The sequence below is a fragment of the Chinchilla lanigera genome, unplaced genomic scaffold, assembly GCF_000276665.1.
Source record: "Chinchilla lanigera isolate Chin_1 unplaced genomic scaffold, ChiLan1.0 scaffold00008, whole genome shotgun sequence".
In the NCBI taxonomy this organism is placed as follows: Eukaryota; Metazoa; Chordata; class Mammalia; order Rodentia; family Chinchillidae; genus Chinchilla; species Chinchilla lanigera.
Window position 1 is genome coordinate 15374299 of NW_004955409.1, and position 19258 is coordinate 15393556.

The following is a 19258-nucleotide window of genomic DNA, read 5'->3' on the forward strand; positions in this document are numbered from 1 at the left end:
CATGAAACTCTTGCTTTGTGTTAAAGGATCATAAGCTGAAATTTATCTTTCAGAAATCCATGTTTTAGCAAAATCAAGAAATAAAATTTGCATAAGTAGTTTTCTTATAGTAAGCAGCTTCGTTCAAGCTCATGTTGAATATACATGAGGTCTACGCTAAGAGGTCCTCCAGGGTGACTTCTAAGCTTAATATAAAAGACTTAGAGGAACTTTTAAAAATAAAATTCCAGCTGGGCATGGTGGCACGTGCCTATAATCCCAGCTCTTGGGAGGCTGAGGCAGGACGATCTTTGTGAGTTTGAGACCAGCCTGGGCTACAAAATAAGCTCAAGGCCAGCCTGAACTGCACAGTGAGACCCTGTCTCAAAAAAGACAAAAAAAGAAAAATAAAAAAACCAAGAAGTAAATAAAATAAAATAAAATAAAATAAAATTCCATAGTGTGAATACTTCTCAGTTTTTTCCTTACATTCTTCCCTCTATATGTTTTATATGCTTCTTGCCTCAAAGTAGGAGTTATCATAGTTAGGCTGTTTCTGTGTATTGATATTTTACAGTATCAAATGTATTTGTATCAGCTCTTAAATCTTCCTTTGGGAGAGATTACATGACACTTTTGCTTGCAGTTCCTTCACCAAATCAAGCCTCACTGATTAGAGTTCAATAGGGTAAACAATGCTCTCTTTCAGGTACCTGAAAGAAAAGAAAGAAATATAGAACAATGCAAATTAACACCACAATCTATCTTTCTGATCAGCAATATTTGATGAAATGTATTAATATTCTTTGGTTATCTGCTGAAAATACAATCTCAGTAAGATCTATTGCTTAATTTTACTTCTACATTACTAAGCAAGGAAAAGCAAAGATTTGGTTGTGAAATTGTATCATTTATTTCAAATAATGGAAGAATTCTTAAAAAGCTCAAAGCAAATCGGGTGATGGAAAACAATATTTTAAGCAGAATAACAAGTCTATGTTCTATGAGCACTGAGTTAATGAATAAATTATTAGATAAATGCTCTTGTTTGCATAGGATCTATGTAAAAGAAAATTAAAATAGGACTCATTTCTGTAACTAACTGGCTAAAATGAAAACGTTCTTTGATTTTTCTTTTGTGATTAGAAGTTATACACCATGTGCTGTATATGGAATAAGAACCAAACCAAACATAAGAAGTAAAGTAAACTGCATAAAAATTCAACAACCTTGCTTACAATGCTAAATTTTGCTCAAGAATAAGTAAACAATTGAGTCGGGATACAGTTTAAATAAATCTATGTATTGCCTACATACTAGATATGGAGGGCATATTATGCCTGGTGCATATATAAAAACTTATTGATAATTTACAAGACATAACACTCCCATAAGAGCTAACTGTGAACTAATAAAAACTTACAAACTTCTCGGAGGCTTCATCCTGGAAGCAAGAAGTCCTGCTTTAAAACCGGTTGCGACAATTTCCTTGCTTATTGAAACAATTATTTTGAGTTTTCTGTCCCAAGAGAAAACAATATGTTAAGCAGAGTAGCAAATCATCCCGGAGAGCTCAAAGACCTTGACAGAGGTTAGAGTGTGACAGTGCTGATGGAGAGATGGCAAAAGGTAAATTTTCAAAGGGAAGAGTGGTCCTAGTGAACATGTATGATATTATAAAATTAAGAATGATAGCGTCCCCTATCTCCATGCCTTTTTGTCAGATTGCTGGGGTTAAGTGCAAGTGCTGTGAGCTCGTATGGCCCTCTGGCAATGAACTGAGGTACAGTGTTGGGCAGAGGAGTACTGGGATTGGGAGTCCCTACTAGTTTGTTCTTGGCCATCTTCGTGTTTGCCTTAGCAAACTCTAATCGTAGTATTTGTGGAATTTTAGGATGGAAGCGGATGCCGTTCAAAGCATTCTTTGCAGCTTCTGCTTCAGAGCTACTGTCAAAACTGATAAAACCTATAGGCCGCTTAGATGTGAGCTTTATAAGAGAACTGTCTTATCCCTTAAATGGTCTGAAAAGCAAATAGAGCTCCCAAGGTTTGAGATCCAGAGGAAGACCACTGACAAATATGGCCCGGACCTCTACCCTTTGCAGGTTGGTCTCGCTAGGAGTGTCTTCTCTGCTTTGTTGTCCTTTATCATCTTCCCGGTACTTCCTCACCGGGCAGTGCTGGGCCCACGGCTGGGGGAGGGTGTGCTCTGTATGCATTTTAAATAATTCTAAATAAATATTTAATTTCTGAATGAAGTTTTTACAGTTAGGAAGTTTTGGCCTAAATGGTGTAGTCAGCACTAAAAGTCACAAAGGATCATTTTTGCTTATTGCCGATGTGATAGTGGTGTGATGATGCTATGTGGGAGTTGATGGCTTGTGGGAACTTGTACTGATGTTACATGATTGTGCCCAGAATTCTTCACGCTGCCTTTAAATTGGAGCGTGATGCTCTAGAATCTGGAATAGTAATCCGCTTCCCACTCAGAGAAGGAGGCCACAGAAGCAGTCCTAACAACAAGCTAGGGAAAAGTTTCTTTCCTTGTGAAACTTTCTTTTTCATTTAGTAGGAAACATTTGACACAAATGCAAAGATACTGTGATATCAGGTAGTAATAATTTTTTGAGCAAAATATAACCAGGTAATGGAGCAGAGGGAAACACCGATTCTATACGAATCCTACAGTAGGGAACGCCCCTCCCGAAGAGCTGACATTTGAAAATGTGAAGAGATGTGAATCACAAAGTAATTCAGCTAAGAGATGAGAACACAACAAAACTATGTCACAGGAAAGTAAAAATGCCTATAGATGCATGTATTTTAGATAGCTATGTTTTCAAAAATCTGCAGAAAGTACAGGGGCCTATTACACGAACAATGGAGGTCATTTTAAAAAGTTTAGGAAGAATCTAATAATATAAAGGACAAAAAGGGAGACAGCATTTTTCAAATAAGTGATTTATGCTTTGGGGTCCTAAATGAGAGGACTGGTAAAATATTGGTTTTAAGGCAGATGAAAATGCAAAATCTGTAACTGATTAGCTATAAACAAAAACAAGGGAATAATAAAACTGTGTTTGCACAGTTATAGTGAGATTTCTGTATTGAGATTGCTCAGTGAGGGACAATTTGAGTATTGTTTCTGAGTTTGAAATAGTAATTAGTTAGTAAATATAAGTAATGGAAAACTATGTTGTAAAGAAAGACAAAATACCTTCCTAAGGACTAAAAACTGATGTCTTTCCACTGAGTAGCCAAATCAACTTTATACATTAATTCAATAAATACTGTTCAATAAATACTATTCAGTAAATACAATAAATATGTGATCCCTGTGGGAAAACAGTGATCAAAACAAAGAAAATTCTTTCCTTTCATGGAATTACATTGTAAAAGATAAGTTCATTCTTGTTAGACTATTGTAAAGACCTTACTAACAACTATCAGGGAAATTCTGTGTGTGCTATGACTCTCAGCAAAAATAAAATAGTGAAAACCTAGAGGATCTTAAACAGAATGTGTGCATGCAAAGTATTATTCCTTTGTCATCTATGATTTTACTAAAAAGATCCATGCTGTTTTAGTTTATAAAACATGGCAGTGTCAAGGCTCCATTTCTAATTAATACCCAGATTCAGTCAGCATTTTGAAACTTCCCATTTGTCTACTCAGAAAATGAAAGTAAAAGAACTTGAGTCTCAACTATTATTTCATTTTTGAAATACCCAGAGGGTTATAAATTTAAGAACACATAGTTATTATTTGCATCATTATTTTAAAGTAAGACATTTATTTTTGATAAATTTGCCTGCAGATAAATAAGTGAGATCTTCTCCAAATCTAGACAAAGATCAATTATTAATATACATTTAATATAATAATATTTATGGGCCAAGATCTTAAAATAAGAACATTTCATGAATTTTATTTTAACAAAATACTGCTTTAAGTGCTTCAACAATTTTTTTTTTTGTTTTTTGTTTTTTTTTTGTTTTTCTCCGTTACCGGCAACCGAACTCAGGACCTTGCGCTTGCCAGGCAGGCGCTTTTGCCGCTGAGCTAAATCCCCAGCCCCTGTGCTTCAACAATTTTATCTACATGGCTGTGAGTTTTTTCCATGCCCCCTGTAGCTGTTGAGTTTCAGTGATTTCTTTTTAATCCAATTATCTCTGTAATTACCAGTTATAAATATTTATTTATTTGGTTATTTTTCCAGTTCTGGGAATCGAACCTACGACTTTGCGCTTGGCAGGCCGGTGCTGTGCCACTGAGCTAAATCCCCAGCCCCACCAGCTAAAGATAAATATAGCAAAGGAGCAAATTTTGTCTTGTTTTAATTTTCTAAGTTTCAAAGAATTCTTCTAAGGTGATTTTTTTCTTTTTTTCAACATGAATTAAAGCTCCTGCATATAAGTGCTTTTTTTTTTTTCTTTTCTCTAATCCAGACAGTGACTTGCTGAAACATCTAGCAATAAAGTAACTATAGTATCCTGTATTTTAGAAGCCTTTTGTATAAACTGACAACTATAAATTTTTATGTTTAATGAATATTATACACTCTTCTGTTTCATTCTACTTACATCTGCCTATATTTCCTATTCTTGTAGTTTAGTGTGCATATGCATATATGAATTGCATTAATAATCATGAATGAGACAGTTGTATGAAACCTCAAAACAATGTAACCAAAACTGTAAGACGGAATTTCTAAACCTAGTGGGTACATGTGCCAAGTGAAAGTAGAACCATTTTATTTGTGCTCAAATAGGGTTGTATTTCATATTCTAACTCAGAGTTTGAAAGGTTCTATTTGGTCAGAAATAGCTTTTTCCAATTGTGACATTATGCTACTGGCAATTTCCTTGCATATTTGAAGTATTTTTAGGTCACACTGATCTTTTTGTGTAAATTCCTAGTCAGGCATGGTGGACACACCTGTAATCCCAGCATTAAGGAGCTGACGCTGGAATATTGAGAGCTCAAGGCCAGCCTGGGAGACATAGTGAGCTCAAGGTCACCCTGAACATGTAGTAAGTGAGACTCTGTCTCAAAAACTTGGGGGTAGGCACTCTATAGGATATGAAATCTTGGGCCTGTCATCTAAATTAAGGACTTATTTCCTAAAAGTTGAATATATAATGGTATTGCAGGAGTGAGTTGAAATAAAGGATACTCAAATATAGAGAAGGGTTTTCTAGGGCATTGAAAATGTTTGGTTTTTGGTTTTAAATAGATCTGTCTCCATGTGTCCTGTTATTTTTGTTGTAGTAGCAATGTAGCTTATACACACCATCTCATAGAGTTTGGAGATTCATACTGATTTCCAGTGGCTGCACATAGATTGCTCTATTGAGCCAAATTTAAAGATTGAGTGGCAGCCTTTCCAGGATGTAAATGAGCATCTTCTAAGAAATAAGCTATACTGAGACCCTGAGGTTGAATGTACTGTAAGGAGATCTCTCCTGAATCCAGTTTCTAGTCAAGTTTCATCTCATGAGATGAAAGATTATTTAAGGTCTATTTAAGTATTCATTGATTTTGTACTCTTCTATAAAAGTAATGTGATACGAACACCAAAAATGTTAGACTATGTATTAAAGACATCAAAAAGATTAGAGGGCTGGGGTGTAACTCAGTGGTAGAGTGGTTGCCGAGCATGTAGAGGCACTGGGTTTGATTGCAAGCACTGTAAAGCAAAGCAAAGCAAACAAACAAAAATGAAACAAAAGATCTGATGAAAATAAGTGGTTCTGGTATGAATTTTCTCAAATATTCCTAGCTTGTGGAAACACTCATGAATGCTTCTTTTTGAATTCCTCATTTGTGAATTGTACTAAACTCAGGAAACTTCTTAGCTTCACCAAAATGTTAGATCACACTAAAATTTTTTAATTAGCACTTTTATTATTAATATTAGTATTGGTAATATTAGCCATGCTAATTGTAATTTCTTAACAAAATACTTCAAAAAATTTTACCATTTTTATATTTTCCTTCCTTGAAACAAATGTATATTCTGAAATCACTGTTTATAAGGTAGTTGTTTTTGCCTCACTATTATTAAACATCTTCTGTTTTAGTTGACATAAATTTTTATTTTTAATTTTTTAAAATTTTAATTGACAAAAATTATATTTATGACACACAATGTGAAGTCTGAATGCACGTCTATTGTGCAGTAATCAGAGTAATTATTATATCCATCATCTCAATTATTTATCATTCTCTCATAGTGACAACATTCAAAATCCTTCTTTTATTAGTACATGTCACATAATGATCACATTCATCAGGGGGAGTCTGTACCTGTACACAATATATTTTAATTATTCTTTCTTCCCATTGCCTTCCCCTCCCATTATCCCTCATACCCTCTTTATAAAAGTTTTGTTTCCATTTTCCGTCCATTCCTTTTTTAAAACTCTTTTGCCTTCCTTTCCTTCTCCTCTGCTTTTTCCCCCTTCCCATATGAATATGTTCTTCCAATTTCCCACTATCTATCCTCCATTTTGATCCTTAGTTACTCTTTGATTTTCTCATGCAAGAGAAAAAATGCAATATTTAAACTTCTGTGTCTGATTTATCTCACATAGAATTAAGGTCTCGAGATGCATCTATCTACCTAAAAAAAGTCTCAAATATATCCCTTTTTATAGCACAATACTACTCCATTTTATACAAATGTGACATTTTCTTTATCCATTTATATTAGTATATAGGCTGTTTCCAAGAGTTAGCTATTATAAATTGTGCTGCTATAAATATACTTGTGCACGTATCACTATTGTATACTTTTAACGTTTTGGAGAAAATACCTAGAAGGAGGATAGCTGGATTAACTGGAATCACTAGTTTTAGTGTTTTGAAGAAACTTCATACTGATTTTCATAGGGGTTGTACCAAGTTCTACTCTTACCATCAGTAGAGATGGGTTCCTTTTCTCCCACAACCTTGCTAACATTTGTTATTGGTTGATTTCTTGATGGTAGTTATTCTGTCTGGAGTTAGAGGGAATCTCAGTGTTGCTTTGACATTTCTCGAATGGCAGTGTTGTTCAATATTTTTTCTTTTATTTATTTTCTCTTTGTAGTTCTTCATCTGAAAAGTATGTAGTCATTTCAGATGACCATTTTTGGATTGGGTCTTTAAATTTGGGGGTCCGATTTTTTAGAGCTCTTGGTATATTCTAGATACTAGTCCTTTGAGAAGTAGCTGGTAAAATGATTTTCCTATTCTATGGGTTATCTCTTTACTCGGTGGTTTCTTTTGCAGTGCAAAAAGCTTTTTAATTTAATGTGATCCCACTTGTTGATTTTTTATAATATTTCCAGTACAATTAAGATTTTGTTCATCAAGTAATGGTAAGAATATTTAAAAATCTTCTTTTAGCTATTTTGAGTTATACAGTATATTAACTATGATCACCTTGCTGTGCAATACAATCTAATAATTTATTTCTCCTATTTACCTATAACTTTGTACCCACTGAAAATTTATTTATTTATTTATTTATTTTGTTTTGTTTTTCTCCGGTACCGGGAACCGAACTCATGACCTTGCACTTGCCAGGCAGGCGCTTTGCCGCTGAGCTAAATCCCCAGCCCCTCCCACTGAAAATTTATTTTCAGGTGTAGTCTGAATTTCACAGTTCTACTTAGATGAACAGAAGAAAGTTCCTATATATGAGTACTCATTCTATTTCATCAAAAATGTTACTTGGAAACTAGGCTATCATCATAAATAATTAAGTAGTGCTTACAAAAAGTGCAAAGACACAACCCAAGACAAATTAGGAAATTTTTGTGGTGGAGTGAAAGGGACATTTCAAAATGTTGTATATCACAAACAATTGTTCAAGCACATATATTAGGCTAACAATAACTTCTATTAGGTTTTGTTTGGAAAATATGTAAACTACATTGGTTATCTGAAACAATGGTTGTATAATTGTTTAGTAGAGGAAATGATTTTTGTGTTAGAAATAAAATAAAATTCCACTAAGCCAAGTATAGAATTAGTTAAGATTAAAATATAAGCTTCTGAAATCATTCAAATAAAATTTGTTTGAGGCTATGGAAATGTTGAAGCATATAAGCAAAAGTCATTCTTATCTAAAAAAGCTGCATTAAACCGAATTCCAAGAATAAAATTAAAATAATATATTTATAGACATAAAATAATCTCAGAACTTTCTTTTGTACTGAAATCTATTTACAAAGGGAAATAGGCTATATAATGAAAAAAAGAAATGCTGATTATTCTGTATACAGAACTAGGTCTATGTATTGTCCTACTGCCTTGGAAACTGGTAACAAATGAAGTATTATCATGCCTAGAAGTGTAAATCTTGAGAAAATGCATATTTGCTCTATAATAAAATGCTGGATAGCATTACCTGGAACATAAAACAGAACCTTAGTCATTATTTGAGAGTGTGAGAATATCACAACCATATATAAAGCAATAAAAGTAGACTAATAGTGAGAAGAATTTCTTGTAGTTCTTGTATTGTGCACATTCTCCATCAAAACAATGTTTCCTGCCCATTTTAATGAGGTTGCTTGAAAAAAAAGGCAAATATCTCAATTGTAGGAAGTTTCCTCTTAACATAACAGAAGAGTAAGTGTTCTTGGAGAGCAATATAGGCTTCTTTTTTTTCTTCAATATGTACAACTTCTATGTATTCATAAATGTTCTAGGAAATGTCCAACCATATTTAGGGGAAGATCACAAAGTAAATTTTTAAAACAATTTCTCCATGTATTGAGGGAGGAGCAGAGTAAATCTGGGGAGATAGTATAGGATTTGCATGCATTCATAAAGTTGTATTTATTTTAAAAAGAGATGTGAGGCAAATATGAGCACATATGGAGTTTTATTGATAAATACATGGAAAATTGTTTCTATGTTCTCTATCCAATTTATCCATTTTTCCTATGGCTTTAAATTTATTTTCAAATTAAGATGCTTCTGTGGTTCAGAGATTTAGTTTGTTGCTGCACAGTAATTAATGGTCTTAATGGACTTACGGCAAATATTCAGTGAGCTCCATTTTAAAAGCTGCTAATGAATTATGATATACTGTTAATACTTCCTCTCATGTACAGCACTAGATATCCCACAATATTTAAATACTTACTTATTTTAGTGTTACAACGGACTTTTTTATTTTTTTATTTATTTTTATTTATTTATGTATTTTTTGGTTTTTCTCCGGTACCGGGAACCAAACTCACGACTTTGCGCTTGCCAGGCAGACGCTTTGCTGCTGAGTTAAATCCCCAGCCCCTACAACAGACTTTTTTAAAGAGACCATATATTACTGGTGAGAACATGGTCTTCAATTGCCTTGATGTGCCCTGTAAAAGCACCTACAGTAACACAATGTAATCATTTAATTAGTAACACAATATAATCATTTAACAGTGAATAGGTATTTCAAAACATCAAGCTGTATACCTAAAAATAAGCAGCTTGTCAATTTTTTTTAATAAAAAAATACTTAAAAAAAAAAAAGAAGTAGAATTAATTAAAGGAACCAGACTTTGGGCATAGAGTTTTAACTATCCAAAAACTTGTTGCTTGTAAGATATTTTTACTGAGTTATATACCTTTCTCTTTCCGATTCTCACTTAGGTAACAAGGTTAAATAATGTCTTTCACATTTTATGGGAAAAAAATGGTAGAGGTATGTGAGCCACGTTCCAGCTTCACAATTAGCATTTTAATAAAATACAGATCCAAAACATGACAAGAATCACATTCGCAAGACAAGAGAAGGACATGAAGATGTATTTCCCATTCCCGCAGCTCTCAAAGGTTTCTCTGGGCTGATACTCGTATTCTGCAGGATCCGCCTTGAGTCCCAATGCATTGTTCTGGAAAGGATATGAAGTCTTTATGTTCCTCACCATTTCCTTACCAAAATTTTCTGGCTTCACTATGTTTGTTACTATTATTTATTTGTTGCTGTTTCCTGCAGCTGTAAGTTTAGACTGTGAGAGCTAGGCGTTTTTGTTTTATTATCATTAATGTTGAATTTTCATGATGCATTCCTAGATGATGGATATAATATACGTCATCATCTAGAAATCCCTGATCTATAGCACACTATCAGTAAATACTCTTGAGTAAATTAAGGATGTTCTCACATAAAATTTCACTATCACTTATATGGCAGGAGGAAGTAAAAATATGTAGTAATAATCATTCAAACATTAAACTTTCAAAAATGAGGTCTTAAGATTCAATACTGGGAAAATAAAATAAAATTAGTCCTAAAATTAGTTTCACATTTATTAACGTGATAGCAGAGCTTTCTACATTGGTGTGTGGTTTACATAAAGATCTTTCTCATAAAGGAGGGGAATACTGGGACAAGAGGGAATGCCATAGAGCCAGGGCTTTGTCTGAGACAACTGCACTTAGACTTAATGATATCACTATAAGTTTTATGCAGTTACTACTTAAAACTCTGTCTTGGTTACTTTTCTCTCATTGCTAAGACAAAATACATGACCTTCAAAATGAAGGAAGGAAAGGTTTATTTAGCTCACAGTTTGTGGAGACTTCAGTCCATACTCGGCTGGCTCCAAAAAACAGTGACGCATGGCAGAGGGCAACATTTCATGGTGGCAGAAGACAGCAAAAGCAACCAGAACAAAACGGGAGGAGCTGTGGAAAGCAGCCTCTTTCCCTCCCTTACACTGTATACAAACTACCCGCCCCAAGGGCAGGTGTAGCGCTCATATCCATAATCCCAATATTGGACCATGAATCAATCATAAATTCTAGAAGCCCGCCCCATGACTACATGAGGATTTGGGGGGACATGCAGACACAAACCATAACAAAACCCTTTACTGCCCTACACAGCATTCTTCATGATAAGAAGTGGTGAGGAAGATACACATAAGCCGCAGTTTGGGCCAAGGCTTGAGCATAGTTCTTTCATCAAGATTGCCATGGCAGATGGTCCAGGGAGAGCCCCAGCCTCCACCCACAATCTCTAACCTTCAGCAGTGATTCTGGGTTATGAGGGCAGGGAAACGATAGAAGCAAGGTTTTCCGGAGTGTCCAGGAAGGGTGGAGGGCATTATAGTCTGAGGAAGTTGCATGTACAGTAGCATAAAAACATCAAAGAAGGGATTTAGGTCTGTGTTTTTCATTGTGATATTCTCAGTACTAAGAACTACATGGCACATAATAGTTGTGCAGTAAATGCTGAATAAACAAATGAATATGTGTGTGACAGTTTAGCTGGACATTTGTATCAGATTCCACTTCCTTCTCCCTTAGTATGAATATTTTTTTTCCATTTTTGCATACCCCGATGCTATCAAGAAGCATGATGCCATGACACCTAATTTCATTCTTGGTTGTTAAGTAACACTTGTTTGCTAGAAGATTTTCAATATTTTTAAATTTGATACTCTTAAATTTTATTATAACAAATTTGTGTGTCTATTTCCTCATCTTTTTGTGTCCCATGTAGCACTTTACAAGCCTTTCAATATAAACTCATTTAATTTTTTTTTTTAATTTCTATTTTGAGCCCGGAGTGGGGGTGCACACCTGTAATCCCAGCACTTGGGAGGCTGAGAAAGGAGGGTCATTGTGAGTTCGAGACTAGCCTGGGTTACAAAGTGAGCTGAAAAGTCCAGCCTAAACTGCATAGGAAAACCCTATCTCAAAAAGAAAAAAAAATAAATTTCTATTTTGAGATAATTATAATTTTATAGTAGTTTACATGGAAATGTACAGGGAAGTTCTACGAACCCTTTTGCCATCTCCAACCAAAATTCTACACAGACACAGCACATTATCTAGGCCACAAAAATTACATTGGTACATTCCATGGTTTAACTGGAGTTTCCCAATTGTACAAACACTCATCTGGGGCTATGTGTGTAGTGCTGGTTTATCACACAGAGCTTTGGGTAACCATGACATCATCAAGGCACCCTACTGTATCATCAGCACAGAATTCCTTTTGTTCTCTTCTTCTAGATATGCACGTCCTCAAACCCTGGATAATTTCTTTTCCATCTCAATAACTACTTTGGGTCATAGTCATTACACAAATAGAGCCACACAAGATCCACAGGAAATTAACTTAACTTCACCCAGCATAATATCATTGAGATTCACTCAATTTATTATGTGCATCAACAGTTCACACTTTTTAATAGTTGAATAATATTCCATGGATGTATTACTTTGATTATCTCACTCTTTAACTAACATGATTCAGTTTTTTCTCTGTTATGAATAAGGTTGTTAAGAAATTCACACACAAGTTCCTTACAAAAACAAATTTTCTTTTTGTTTAATGGCATAATGCCTAACCATACAATTGCTAAGGGGTGTATAGTAAGTCAGTTTTCTTTAAAGGAATTGCCAAATTATTTTTCAGAGTGACTTTAAAATTTACAATTCCATCAAAACTATATAAAGATGTTTCTGTACACACTCAGCAAGGATTAGTTTATTTATCTATTTATTTACTTATTTATTTATTTATTTATTGTGTTGCTGGGGATTGGATCTAGTGCCTTCACACTAAGCTACATCCCGAGTTTGTTTATTTTCTACCTTGAGATAACTTTAGACTAAGTCATGAAGTTGTTCAGGTTGACCTAGAACTTGCAATCTGGCATTCTCTGGGACTGCAGGTGTGGCCCCTGAGCTCGGCTCCACTCTCACCATTTTCACTTCAACCATTCGAATAGATGGGAACTTAAACTGGATTTTAATTTGTATGTCATCAATGGCTGGATATTGAATCACTTTTTCTTGTGCCTATTTGCTATTCTACAGAGATATGTGTGTGCACATCCGAGCTCACTTTCTAAAAAATGAGGTACTTCTAAATTTAGAAAATTCTGTCTTAATAAGTTCTTTATTTTAAGTTGAGCTTTTAGTCTAGTATAAGGATACTAACAATTTTGTAGTTTTCCTATTTATTTCTTGACAATCTTTTATAATTTCTTAACCATATTTATAACATGATGATTTCTCAGAGAATTAATCTGACATAATCTGGCTCAAACCTATTTTTTAAATTACAATCATTTTGTCATTTAGCCTATCTATTGGGTTGTTTTATTTGTTTGTTTATTTGTTGCAGTTATTATTGCAGTATTCAGTATTTTTGACAGTTTTAAACACATTTTCAAGGCCAGGAATATAGCTCAGTGGCATAAGCGCCTGCCTGGCAAGCACAAGGAACTGAGTCTGATCTCTGCTACCAAAAAACAAACAAACAAACAAATAAAATATTTTCCAATATACTCTTTTTTGTAATAAATAACAAAACTGCTTCCATTTCCCTGAGGATAATTTTGTTGATTTTAAATTCTTATCCTGCATTTGGATTAAGGATTTAACATTGACTGCATCCTCATCTGTTATAGGTTTTTTTCATTGTTATCTTTCTTTATCGTGGTTGATCTCCTCCATGAACTATCCCCATTCCTCCTGGTAAGTAGATTCCTTGTCACTGTCAGCTGTCTTTGGTGGTCATAAGTATCCATGAGATAAATTGAAGTTCACAACATAATTTCATTCCTGCTACTTGAGTTTGAAAGTCAAATAGAAAAAGTTTGGTAGGAATAAGTTATCTCAGAGAATGGCCCTTGGCATCACAGTCTAGGCCTGACTCCTTCCTATGTACCATCCTACCTCTCAGGGAAAACCTTGCATTTGAGCTTTGAAAGGCTCCTCACATTTACTCATTTTGCAGGAAAAAAGGGTGGAGAGGAGAGAAAATAGATTACCAGTTGACCTGTAAATGTTGCTATCCACTAATCTGTGACTTGATATGATTATGTTTTCTTTCTCAGAAGGAAAAGCCTGAACAATGGCTACACTGTTATAGTGCTGCTAAGGGAGAGACCGCTTCCTTCTGATTTATCTCCTGTTTGTGACATGGCTTCCGTTCATCAGGGGCTGAATTTTCCTCTAAGGCCCAGCAGTCTCCTTCTTGTTTTGTGGTGTCCATGATCGGGGTAGGGGGAGAGTAGAAACTAGTGTAGACTTCTTTTTTATTGAGAACAGCATTATGGACAATGAGATCCTATTTTTGCAAACCTGAGCTACAATTTTATCCCGTTCTAATACTTGTTAATGGCACTTCTCTAATTAAAAAGACTGACACCTTCTATTTTTAATTAGTTGTCTGACCTTGAGGAAGCATACCCAGATGTATTTCATGGTTCTGCACTTACCCCCCCTGTCCAATTGCTGTCTTTTCATGAGGTATTTGCTTTTAAACTCATTTAAACCCCCATTTTCCCTTTCTTTATTTTTGGAAATTTTAATTTAGTTTTAATTTTTATCATTACTTGTATTTATTGTTACAGTTTAGTATACATAAAATCACACTCCTCTTACAGAACTTGTGCCTGGATTCTTATTTTCTCCCCTTTCCCCTCCCCTCCCTTCTGCTCCACTTCCCTTTCTTATTTATAAAAGCTTTGTCTTCCCTTTTTTTCTTTCTTTTCTCAGTTCTTCCTTTCCCCTTCCTTCATTTTAGTCTCCTGTCCTACCTTGTGCACCTTCCAATTTGAAAGTTTTCTTCCTATTTCACAGCATCTATTATATATTTTGGACTTTATTTACACTTTCAGTTTCCCATACCAGAGAAAGAATGCTATATTTACACATGTGTATCTGATTTATTTCACTAAATAGTATAGTGTCAAGGTGCAAACACTTAGCTAAAAATGTCTCAAGTTTATTCTTTATGGCTGGGTAGTACTCCATTGCATAAAATAACCACATCCTTTTTATCCATTCGTCTGTTGATGGGCATTTGGGCTGTTCCCAAAGTTTAGCTGTTAGAAACCATGCTGCTATAAACATGGGTGTGCATAATTGCTGTGGTGTGGTGCTTTTAATTGTTTTGAGAAGATGTCAAGAAAGGGGACAGCCGGGTCAAGTTGTACTCCTAATGCTACTTTTAAGAATCTCCACAATGATTTGTACAGTGGTTGCACCAGTCTACATTCTCACCAACAGTGAAGAAGATTCCTTTTTTTTCCACAGCTCCACCAGCATTATTTGTTGTTGGTTGATTTCTTGATGACAGCCATTCTTTCTGGAGATGGAATCTCAGCATTTTAACTTGTGTCTCTCAAATCACCAGTGATGTCCAACATTTTTTCATACATTTATTTGCTGTTTGTACTTCTTCATTTAAGAAGTGTGTATTCATCTCAGATGCCTATTTTTTGATTGGATCTTTAAATTTGCAGGGTTTGATTCTTTTCAGTCCTTTTTATATTCTAGATATCAGTTCATCCTCTTTTACCTGAGGAAGAGCTGACAAAAATTTTCCCATTCTGTGGATTGCCTCTTTACTTTGTTGGTGATTTATTTTACTGTTCTGAAGCTTTTTAATAAGATGAGATCCTAGTTGTTGATTTTTCGTATTTCCTCTGCAATTGGAGTTCTGTACATAAAGTGTCTGCTTGTTCCTATGTTGTCAAGAGTTCTGACTATCTTCTCTCCCAGAAGATTTAGTATTTCTGTTTTAATAGTTAGATCTTTGATCCATTTTGGTTTTAGTTTAGTGCATGGTGAGAGACATAGGTACAGTTTTAGTCTTCAGTATATGGAAAGCCAGTTTTTTCAGCACCATTTACTAAAGAGGCTATCTTTCTTCCAGTGAGAGTATTTGGCTCCCCTGTCGAAGATAAGGTGGTTGAGTGTGTTTGGAGTAGTTTTTGCCTCTTCTAATCTGTTCTGTTGATCCTGATATTCTGTTTTCACTTTTGTTCATTTGGTTTTACAGTCTCTCAATGGAATTTTTAATTTCCTGGATATCTGTTTGGATGTGTTCCATAGATTGCATTACTTTCCTATGTAAGATGTTCATGGTTTCCATCATTTTTCTAATATCCTGTACTCTTTTATGTGTGCTCTACATTCACTGAGCAAGTCCTTCATTATGGTGGTCATCTCTTTTTTTTTTTACCTGAGAGATTATTCCTTATCTAATTTTCTCTATAGCCTTTTTCATCTGTTTTGGTAATTTTTTTTTCCTTCAGCTGCTATCATTTCAGAAAATTCAGGTGAGTAGCATCTGATTTCCTCTATTTTATTGTCCCCTGTATTTTTCCTGGGTAGGTTGGAGGTCTGGGATTGCCTTTTGCTTCTGTGTCTTGTCATTTTCTATTTTTTAAATTTTAATTTGTCTTTTTGTGTTGATGTTTATAAGTTTCTGTTAGGTAGCTTTATCAATAGTATCAAGGCTCCCTTAGGAAATGTCTTTCCCTCAGAAATGTCTTCTAGGTGTAACTGGCTCTTGGTCTTTGTGTCTGTCCCAAGATCCTACCTCCCCAATTTATTAGGGGTGAGAAGTTGCTATCTATTTGGCTCAGCACCCAGTGCTTTAGTACTGAACTATGGCCATGAGGATGACCCCAGACTATCAGAGTGTTGCCATGTAAGGCTGAACAACTGATTACATCAGGTATGGCATCCAGGCTATCATAATAAAATTAGCAATAACATTATCAAGCTCACTAGAAACTGACAAAATGTGGTAACTGTTAATTTGTTACCTTTAATAGCAGTAGCAAGATCTATAGTCATACAATAAAATCCAGCATAAACCAGGAACTTGTCTGCAGTGAGTGAGTTTTCCCTTGGTAGAGTGATTTTATGGGGAGGGGATAGGATCAAAACAGAGTAATAACTGAGGAGAAATATAGTAGAAGCAAGGCTGAAGGACAAAGGCTGATCATTCAAGCTTTGAGAAACTTAGGGGCTGGGAATTTAGCTCAGCAGCATAGTGCCCGCCTGGCAAGCGCAAGGTCGTAAGTTCAATTCCTAGTACCAGAGCAGAGTCATTAAAAGGCCTGCATAATTCCTCACTCACCTCTTTGGGACCACCTGATCTTCTTATTGAGCAGAACATGCCTTTGGTAATTGATGATCCCAGGGGAATGTGAGACATACGGATCTGACCTGAGTTCTACCCATGACAGAAACAAACCAAATCATGCTTAAGTCAGAGCAGCTGGGTCTCAGACAACCTAACTATCCATAAGCAACCTATAAACGTTTGTTACTGTACACCAAGATTGCCTGACTGTGACATAGTATTGCTGTGTGATTACAATATTTTTTTTACTTTGGTGTGTTGTATATATTGCAAATTGCAAACTAAGTTTTGATAGACAACAATGTTGATAAAACCAAAACAGGGTTTATTAAAATTTTCTAAAATAATTTTGTTTATAATTTACATTGAGTAAACTAAAACATACTATTAATTTTACTAACTATAACACATTTTGTTTGGATATATATGTATATATAACTGAAAAGGATAAAATAGTAGAGACTTCAATAAATAGATGCTTATATCTTTTATACATGAAATCAATTTATACAGCACAAGCTGCTGTTCTTGTTGTGCTTCCTGTGTTGTCAGACACAGAAGTTTGTTTTTGTTGTTGATGGTGTGTGTGTTACTTTTTTGCTGGGGGATTATCTGGAACAGCTCCAGACAAGTATCAAGAGTTAGAGCAAGTCATAAAAGTTAGTAAGTAAATCCTAGTTTCTAAAGAAAAATAATAAAACTCTCCTCAACTGTTTATGCTTTTTCATAGTCTGCCCAGCTGCAATAGGGACAAATGACCACACAAAGTTTAAAGGGATGCTTAGAGGTGTAGAAGTTATCTTTCTAATGATAAACAAGTCTGGGAGTAGGGTGGCCCTGTGTTTGCATGTGTGTATGTTTGTATGTATTTATGTATGTATGTATGTGTGTGTTTAGAGTAAATATTGAATCTCCTTAGCCATAAGACTACTGAAATAAAACTGTAATTCAGGCAACATTTAAATTCTAAATTTTCTAATACTCAAAGAAAATTATAGAGTTTAAAACGGTACTAAAATGTGTCTTGAGTATGCATTCTATAACACTCTTCTCTGCTCTCCATTCTCCTTCCAGTGTGAGTGTGTGTGTGTGTGTGTGTGGGTGGGTGTGTTTTGCTGTGGATTGAACCCTCCAGGCTCTTCACAGTGATCTACAGCTCAAGTTTCTTTTATTTGGATCAGATGCTTTCTAAATTGCCCTGAATGGGTTTGAACTTTTGATTCCTCTGCCTCAGTCTACTGAGCCTCTGAGGCTTTAGGTGTGTGTCTCCATACCTGGCTTCTACTTCCAACCTTAATAGTGTTCAACAAAAGAGCTTACTCTGGTTTCTCATTGCTTTTGTTTACCATGCTAACCTAAGCTTTTTAACAAAATTGAGTTTGAATGAAAAAGAAATCTATCAGTTTGTGTTGTGTAATGACATCCATGTAAAGAGAATGTTATTGACATTTTTAATCCAAACTCCAATGTGATGCTAATTTCCAACATATTTGTGTAAGCATTGTGTTTTTCCTAGTTTTTTCTTCTAAGTTCATACCTTTTGAATGGTGATGATTAAATTTTTGTCATTCTCGATAAATGAATTAAACTATAGCATAGCAATATACCTAAATCTACATATTAGTATGGTCTATTATAGAAAGTCTCTGAAGTGTATTAACCTGAAGTTTCTCCCTATGAATGTCAAATTGATGCCACATGGGACACTTATTTAAGTGATATCAAGCTGAAATAGCCTAACAAACATACCTTAGTAGAAACTATAGGTTTCAACTAAATTAAACTACATAATTCATCAAAGTGTACAGTGAGGGGTTCAATAGTGTTGGTATTGAATATGATAACAAATCAAATAATTTGATCAGGAGAATAAGCATGAGCTGATTTAGTGACAATATGTAGGGCAGGTAGTGATCGTAATTCACCAGAAGCAAGAAGTTCAAAAAAAGTCTATCAGAGGAAGCTATCAAATGAGATGTGGAATGAAGAGTTGGCAATTGCAGAATGAAAACATAAGGTTATTAGCCATAAATCCAAAAGTTAGAAATAATAAAATATCCTACATATGCACAGAATATATCTAGGTATTCATAAAAATATTTGAATGAATGAATTATGACCTCTCATATCAGAGAAATTTCAAGATGAGCCAAAACTAAAAACCCTAAATACTCAAAACATAACTACTAATCTACTTTACTTCACTGAAATCCTGAATTTAAAAAAAAAAAAAGATGCTGACTGAACTGCTTAAATACAATTTTTCAGAGTTGAAGTCTATAACAAATTAATCTTTAGGTTGATGTATTGTTTCTCTCTCTCTTTTTTTTTTTTTTTTTTTTTTTTTTTTGTACCGGGAATCGAACTCACTAGGACCTCGTGCTT

At 34.7% G+C, this 19258-nt stretch overlaps 1 protein-coding gene and 1 long non-coding RNA gene across 4 annotated transcripts in view; one reads left to right on the forward strand and one right to left on the reverse strand.

Annotated features, from left to right (window-relative positions):
• Positions 1–19258, forward strand: part of Mdga2 (MAM domain containing glycosylphosphatidylinositol anchor 2) — a 765137-nt gene that overhangs the window by 690047 nt on the left and 55832 nt on the right. The window lies entirely within an intron of this gene.
• Positions 458–19258, reverse strand: part of LOC102004904 — a 24558-nt gene continuing 5757 nt past the window's right edge. Inside the window, exons 2-3 of the long non-coding RNA XR_259784.1 lie at positions 1403–1498; positions 458–692 (exon numbers count right to left, since the gene is read on the reverse strand). This is a non-coding gene — a long non-coding RNA (uncharacterized LOC102004904). The remainder of the gene's footprint in view (positions 693–1402; positions 1499–19258) is intronic.